Source organism: Odontomachus brunneus, unplaced genomic scaffold (genome assembly GCF_010583005.1).
Source record: "Odontomachus brunneus isolate Ranch 3 - 2012 unplaced genomic scaffold, Obru_v1 Obru_scaffold_041, whole genome shotgun sequence".
NCBI lineage: Eukaryota > Metazoa > Arthropoda > Insecta > Hymenoptera > Formicidae > Odontomachus > Odontomachus brunneus.
Window position 1 is genome coordinate 2,128,754 of NW_022639491.1, and position 9,086 is coordinate 2,137,839.

General features: G+C 34.9%; 1 pseudogene; it reads right to left on the reverse strand.

The window, feature by feature from the left end:
* Nucleotides 1–1,229: 1,229 nt before the first annotated feature.
* The window catches only part of LOC116844358, a 12,107-nt pseudogene continuing 4,250 nt past the window's right edge, over nucleotides 1,230–9,086 (reverse strand).

Consider the following 9,086-nt stretch of genomic DNA (forward strand, 5'->3'; position numbering starts at 1 on the left):
TCATTATATTACTGTGATGTATTTGTCGCGGACATTTTAATATTACTGTGATATCTTAGTAATATTCCAGCATTATTTCTATTATATTCCTTGGTAATGTTGCAATAAAAATATAATATTACTGTGATATTTCTGCGATATTACGTGCTGTGTGGGTTGTAAGAGTTAAGGCAGATGAATGAGACATAAGCGTCATAGTCGTACACGTAAAATAAAGCAAAAGAAAACGTAAACGTAAATCACGAAAGGCTATTAGAATTACGCTTACGTTTTTCTCTGCCTTATTTTAAGTCTACGATTACGACGCTTATGTCTCGTTCTCTGCCTTAGCCCTAATTCCTCATGAATTCTCAAAGTGTTCTAGGAATTAAGTTGCGAAGTATTCGCTATAATGAAGTCCTAAGGAATATTTCAAGACGAACTTACTGTGGTTAATTCTTCAAGAATTCTTCGGGTATTCATTTTTCTAATTTTATATCTATTCTTTAAAGTGAATTCTCTAGGAACTTCTGTTCATCTCTATGCTATCTGGGTTTTTCCGCAAAATTTTATCAAGAATCTTGTTATAGGATGTTTAAAGTTTTCACGGTGTGTATACGCTTTGTGCATATAACGCATATATTCATGAATACATACACAAACTTATTAATTATTAATTGTCTCAGATCTTTATCGCAATTTCTATCTTTATCGTTCTTGTTTTCTGAATCGTAACCACACTATATTACGACATCAAAAACAGTAAAATATGTAAGTTTTTTATAGATTTTTCTTATAGTTAAAGAAAACAGAAATGCCAGTTATGAAATTATACGATTACACAAGAATCTCAGAATAATGCAAAAAACAAGCACGAAAATAACAAATAGATATGTTAAAATATCCTATTTGTTAAAATATTAAACTAAAATAACGAGAAAAATTCTTGAAACGTCTACATAGGAGAAAAATAAGTATTCATTTAAAATTGATATATTCAAATTAAAAATAATTGTTTTTCATATATAAGCAACAATGTATAATTTTGTTAGAAGAAAGTAATACTTGCAAATCGATTAAACAAATTTGTAAGATATTCCGTGCATTTCCCTTTTGCTGTAACAATCAAATTACAATAATTTATTAAATTAACCTGAATGCGAAGAAATAGGTTAAGAAGATAAAGTGTATGTCACGTTAATTTACGGCAAATTATTGATTATTAAAGCAAAAAAGGAATGCACGGAATATTCACAGATTTATTTAATCGTGTCACTTTATATATTTTATTTCGCAATATATTTCGCAAGAATTTTTAACATAAATTAAATAATTCTCGCTTCTGACTTCATTAAAAAGAGACAATGTGAGGAGCCAGGAATCTTAATATTTGTTTTACATTGCATCAAATTTTTAAGAGCGTATAACTTTCTACAGATAGAGTTTATCGCATTTTTACTTGTATTCGCTTGGTTCGCACGGCCGCGAATGCCATATCGACGTATTCGTTAATGAGCGGTATCGACTGCTCAGTTAGTAAGATTTCAGCAGGTGAGATTTTCGGCAAACCCAAGTTTCTCTTCACGCCATTCACGCCAAACTGTAGCTCGTTGGTGAAAAATCGACAGATTGGCAGAACATCGGATCGCACGTAGGTGCAGGTGATAATGTATCGTATCCGCATAGACCACCAGCGAGGGCGGTTAATAGACTCATAGCAGCCGTTCCGGACGATAACGAAGAACGATATCTGAAGAATGTCTTCGTTATTTCCCCATTTTCGTCGGCCCGAAATGACTGCAGCAGACTTTGACGTTGTGCCTAATAAATAGTTATGATTGCGATATTTCTCGAAAAATGTATAAATGGTAAAACTATTTAAATGCATACTGAAGTTGGAAGCTCACCAAACTATCAAAATTGCAATATTGTGTGCGATAGGCTGACTTAATAATTATATTTGTTATTATATTTAATTATGTTATTAATTATATTATTATTGCGTAAGTCCATCAGTAATGACTTTGAATTATAATGCTAAGTTCCTAACTTCATTGTGTCTAAACTATTTTGCAATCCATTGTACATACTTCTCGACAGATTTTGTTAATAGAACATTCAAAATCTTAAATATTGTCTTAAGGCTTTGAACGATTTAACTTCTACTTTAACTGAATACTTTCAACGATTTAAATCTTTACACGCACAGAAAAAAGAACAGTTTTGAAAATATTTTAATTTTTCATATGTAAATCTTTAAATGAGATTATATAGTGTCAAACGAAAAGATATTTGCATTAATATATTTTATATTATTCAACAAAGAAAAATATATTCTTATTATTGAAAAATAATTTTCTTGTATGGCAAAATATTGGATTAAGAATATATTTCTAAATGAAAAAGAGAGATATTATTACCAAAATAATCATATTGTATTTCTCTCTCATGAAATTATTATAATACTCAAATAAATTTATAATATTATCGAAATTCAAGACTTTATAATATTATTTATAATATTATCGAAATTCAAGACTTTATAATATTATTTATAATATTATCGAAATTCAAGACTTTATAATATTATTTATAATATTATTGAAATTCTTCTAACAATGTTATATATCGTTGCTTATATATGAAATAACAATTCCTATACAGCACAAATCAAAAAGAACTAAAGACGTCCTAAGGACATTCATACATACTAAGAACGTCCCAGAACATTCTCTGAAGATTTTGTGCTATCTGGGTTGTTAATTTGATTATATTAGTTTCAAGTGGATACTAATTTTTTTCTGTGCGAATTTTTTTCTGTGTATCGCTCAAATTCGAATTTTTGAAAACCTCGAAGACTCGGAGTTCGTGTGTTTATCATTAAATACAATATTTCACCGAAAGTGCCGGTTTCTGCTTACATTTGTGACTTGATTGAATGGGACGGCGCGCGACAACAGAGGAATGACAGTGGACTCGTCGGCACCGCCGACGATTGGCACCGATAGACTTATGGGAACTGGAGGTGATAGGAACAGTAGTCATTCACAACCCCAATAAACAATAACGATTTATTCCGTTGTACACCGCGGCGGAGCGGAAGATAACGCGTGACAAACTGCTACGATAAAAATCCAGATGCTTCTCTGCGGTGCGTTCGAGAGCGAGTGTGTAAAACGATAGATGACTAGACTGCTGCGGCCACACGTGTGGCGCTCTTACTAGAGTCCCTATAATCAGAGTCTGGCCAACAGGGTGCAGGTTCTGATTAGTCGGCAATTTGTAGCTAATTTGTCGCCAAATTGTTACAAAACGGTGCTGAACATCCACCCATTTTTACAATAATTTACTGCACTTATTACTGCAATTCTTATTTTTTATTTTCCGACTTTGACCTTTTCTTCGCTCTTATTTTATAAGCTTAACCTCAGAGCGGATAGACTGAAACACATGCGTTTCTACGTTGCACTCTAACTCTTCCTAGAGTCCCTATAATAAGAATTTGGCCAGTGCTGGGATTCTGTAACTCGTTATTGGAGTTAACGACAGTTTCGTTATCGTTGCGCAGCTTTTGTATACCGTAGAAAAGCTGCGCAACGATAACGAAACTGTCGTTAACTCCAATAACGAGTTACAGAATCCCAGCACAGTAGGCCTATTCTCTAATGGCTCCTGCACACAGGACACGGTAATGCTTGCCGCGCGACGAAAGTCCGCGTGACAGTCAATCAAGATGTTGTTTTTCTGTAAGAGCTAGAAGGTTATTATGGAAAATAGCATATTGATTGGCTGTCACGCGAACTTCCGCCGCGCGGCAAGCATTACCGCGTCCTGTGTGCAGGAGCCATAACTTCTTAACGACAATGTCACTAGCCTAGGGTGTCGTTACGGAGATTTAACGACACTGTAACGAAAAATGGTATTCTGTAATTTTTCTTAACGATAAATATCGTTAAAAGTGTCGATAAAATATCGAATTTTGTCATTAAAATATCGAGGGGTATGGGACCACTCAATAAGCAATAACACCAATATAACGATTCTCCAAGTAGGAAAGTGTGGTTCTACGTTTGTACATCGGCTCTACAGTTGCCGACTACTGGCTCTTTCTTTCCTTAATTTTTGTATTTTTGTGGATACCTTCCCACATAGCAGAGATGTCTAAAATATATCATAGGGATATCCTAAAGATATATTTGGGATATATGATATTGTAACGTCCGGACTTATTTTGAAACATTAATAATATATTAATATAGATCGGAGCCGACTTGTCTGATTTCAGACATTACTAGATATTTTATACCTATGTTACTAGACGTAAGTACATGCGCATATGTATATTTGCGTATGTTAAATATTATAATTAAAATTATAACGCTGAATTATAACACTGCATGTCGTTAGAGAGTCTTAGACCGGTATTCATAGTCAGATCTTATATTTAAGATTGCTTAAGTTCATCTTTAGATACTCCGTAGCCAATGAAATAACTCGTACATCATCTGAAGATAAACTTAAGCGGTTTTAAATATAAGATCCGACTATGAATATCGGCCTTAAAATCGATAGATCAACTGTAGACAAGAGAAAAACCGTAATCGCTCAATGCGATAAGGCGTCCCTCTGTTAACAGGAGCATGAAAACTGAATCCAAACACCACTTAGGACCGACGCGGTGACAACATACCGATGGAATGAATTTCTTCCATGACTCCATCAGCCAATCAGGAAACGACTCTCAGCGACAAAGCGACATATAAAAACGCGCGCATTTGTTGAGAAAGCGATTATTTTCTTCTCATAATTAATCTCTGGTAATTCTCGTGTACTTATTCGGAATATATTAGTCGTAAAATCCGACTGTGTTGCAATTACTTTTGCCTACCCTTCATTTTTCGAACGTTGCGAAATCGAAATTCGGAATCGCGGGCCGCATCATCCCGCGCAACGTCGGAACATCCGAGACCGAGCCAGGAGAACGAGCAGCGCTGATTTCTCGCCAGATTCATCGATCGTTTCGCCAGAATCCGGAGACCCAGGGTAAACTCGGTGAAAAGCAGAGTGACCCAAAAGCGGAGTCATCACTCTGTTGACCGTCCACGTAAGTCACTGATTTCACTATTTTCAAATTTCCCTATATAGTTATTTATCGTGGACGTAACAATATCTTCAAGATATCCGTATGATGTATTTGGGACATTCTTGTGTGGGTTTGATTTATGATCTCGCCATGTCTACAAAAATATTAAAAAAACAATATTAAAAATATATTAATATAGTCATATATATTTTCAATCTTTTATATATTGATTAAACATAGAGTTATTATATATACACATACACATACATACACACACAAATATATGACATCTATTTGATATTAACTGTATTGGTCCACAGTTGTATTGTATTGTATAATAAGTATTTTGCTAACACATGTATAAACATAATCTAAAACATGATCTGCAAATATTATATTAAAAAGAATGTTATGTATGTTTCGAAGATTAATATTATATATACAATTACATTTTTTCATTGTGATACTTGTGTATCACGTTTTATTAGATTATGTCGATATACTTTGATGACAAATTACGATTTTAATATAAGCTCATATAGTTGATGCCAAATTAATGTTTGATTTAATCTTCTTGTGTATTATTTATTTTACATATACTTACTTTGACATATTTTGGTTAACTGTCACATATAATTGTTGACACAGCCAATATTTGTATTTACTGCTCCTAAACTCACTGAAAAAGATACACAAGGAAAAAAGATTTGATTGACTGAATACTGCAGCAGTGAAGTTATATTGAACTGAATATACTCGTTTCAGTAACGACGTCGGTATCACAATTTGTATCGATACGGTATCGCTAGCTTGAGTTACAGAATAGCTTTTTCGTTACAACGTCGTTAGCGCAAGCGACGATCGTCGCTACGTAACGATAACGACGTTTTCGTTAGAAAGTTAGGGTGTCGTCCCATTGAGCACGGATCGGAACGTCGGATCGGATTTCTTACTATAATGAGCGTTCCGTTCTCTAGTTCCGTTCCGTAAAAGTTTCCTCTACCAGTCCCATGTAGCAAAAACGGAACGGATTTCTAGTTATAAAATATATTTCACTCTTCAATTAAATATTTCAGAATATTCATGACAATATTATCGGCAAGATAATTGCATAAATTATGTATATAATTAATTCTGTCGCGTCAAAATAACGAAATATTGACGAATTAATCATATTTATTTGTGACCGACGCGCCATTCCGTTCTGTTTTTGCTACATGGGACTGGTAGAGGAAACTTTTACGGAACGGAACTAGAGAACAGAACGCTCATTATAGTAAGAAATCCGATCTGGTATTCCGATCCGTGCTCAATGGGATGGCACCTTTAGAGAATAGGCCTACAGCAGAGGAATTGTGGCTAAATTCTTCGAGAGAAAAAGATAAATTTCCTATCTCTCTGTGCAATCTATCTTTTTCTGACGCGCTCGCGCATGCGCAGTATAGCTGCTCTGAGGTTAAGCTTATAAAATAAAAGCGAAGAAAAGGTTAAAGTCGGAAAATAAAAAACAAGAATTGCAGTAATAAGTGCAGTAAATTATTGTAAAAATGGGTGAATGTTCAGCACCGTTTTGTAACAATTTGGCGACAAATTAGCCACAAATTGCCGACTAATCAGAACCTGCACCCTGTTGACCAGACACTTATTATAGGGACTCTAGCTCTTACCGCCTCTGCGCGATCTCTGTCGCCACTTTCATCGCTGCGAACAGTAGTTCGGCGAGAGCCTTGGATGTGGCCACAAACGGCGTTTCTTCGCTAAAGTTGCGGCGCGGCTGCAGCACCTGCTTGCGCCAGTGCTCGCGCGCGGTCGGCGAGGCCGCCACAGACTCACGCGTTCAAAATTCAAGAGGGTCACCGCGGTCTCTTCGACCCGCGCTCTGTACGCAGTCGTGGAGCCGATGATCCTGTTGGGATTCGAGCAGCCTGAAGATCTGAAAATCTCCGAGATCATCGCAAGCGTGTCGGTGACAGGTCGCGTGAACACCGCCACGAGCGCAAAATCGAAGCATCTGGTCCGCCATCTGGCGCACGCAGTCGACCGACAATTGAAATTGTTTGCGCCGCATTGTTACTGTCCGCCACAGCATCCGTCTCGTCCATGAGCGCAACGATATCCACTTAAGTGTCCGGTTTTAATGTAACGCGTATTTGATATAAATGAGGTTATTTGCGCATTGTTAATGCATAACACATAAAGAATTCATCAATTAATCGGAGTCATCATCAATTAATCAATTAATCAGAATGCTTCATTTCCATCCTGGGGAGGAAAATGAAAAATTCTTTTTAATTATTATGCGTTAGCAAAAGTCTGTGCTCCCACCCTTACTCTATGAAGTTGTCTTTGAAGGGACAGGAAGTGCCTCTAGTGGCGGCAATTGGTCAACTATCGAATCTCGAATTGCTTTTATGAACTTCGATAAATCGTTTAAGAACAAATATGATCACTTCTCTATAGTCCTTATTCTGAATCCTCTTTTATCGATGAAAGTGTCTTTAAAAGTAATTTATAAACCTTTTGATGGCTACAAGACACTTTTATCGACAAAAGAGAGTTGAGACTAAAGGCTTTCTCTGTAATTAATCTTTATTCTAAAATCTCTTACTAATAAGTGTCTCTAAATATGGTTTATCAGTCTTCTGATTTGCTCTCAGTCGCACTTAGAAGCATTTTTATCGATAAAAGAGAGTTTAGCATAAAAATATTTATATATTATTTATTTATTTCATACACTTCATTTTTTAATATATGTTTTATTATATCCCACACAGCACGTAATATCGCAGAAATATCACAGCAATATTATATTTTCATTGCAATATTACCAGGGAATATAACAGAAATAATGCTGGAATATTACTAAGATATCACAGTAATATTAAAATGTCCGCGGCAAATGCATCACAGTAATATAATGGTAAAAATCACAATGATATTACTGTGAGAAAATCATAATATTTAAAAAAATATACTTATATATTCCTACTTTTCTTATGTTTCATAAACTACAACGTATCCGATCGAAGGTTGTCAAATATACTCCAAACTTTCATGAAATCCTCCAGCGATAATTTCGATCCCAAGCAGTATACACCACTGGTCACCACCCATCCATATCCTGACCGCATTAAACTGTTGCTTAACCTGACGATCGAGCACGCACGCGGTGACTCTGATGACTCCAACGATATTCTTACAATTCATACTTATATAATGTATCCTTATAGTGTTCACAGTATATTATAATATACTTAGCAAACATTAAACAATAGTTATATAATTTTTACTTACAAGGGAAGTTGCGGAACTGCCCCCCCCCCGATTTTGATGCGCTTTGGATATGTTGTAGAGCATCAAAAAGTAGTCGACACGTATTTTTTTTTATCGGCCATATATTGAGTTTAGGGGTTGAAACAGCCTCTTGAAAACAAATGACTTTTCTATTTTTATTGAATATTTCCTAAAATATAAGGTATATGAAAAAATGTTTCCTACAAAACTTGTACAGTATTTAACGCTCTTTGAAACAGTATATTAAATTTTTTCAAAAACATCACATTTTTTAACCCCTCCTCCCCTACTCATTACCTTTGCAAAATTTGTAAGTTTTTGTAAGGACAAAAGTTGTACAGCATTTCATACCAAATCGATCCATATATAATATTATAAGGTGGTCTCGATTAAATAGTTGGAAAACGTCGTGATAATATCGTGCTATACGCGTCATGCCGTTCAAGTAGATGGATACTGTAGCTAGATACGTTACTGTAAGTAGGGAAATGTAATTAATTGTAAAAAAATAATACATAGACAATTGCATATATTTAATGTATAATGTTTACAATTTATAATGTTATTATAATATTTTAAAATCATATCAGGGTTGGGAAAGTTACTTTTTAAAAGTAACGCGTTACCGTTACCATTACTTGCGGTAAAAAGTAACTCGTTACCGTTACTCGTTACTGATTCTAAAAAGTAACGCGTTACCGTTATTTGAAAAGTAACGATAAAAAAATCG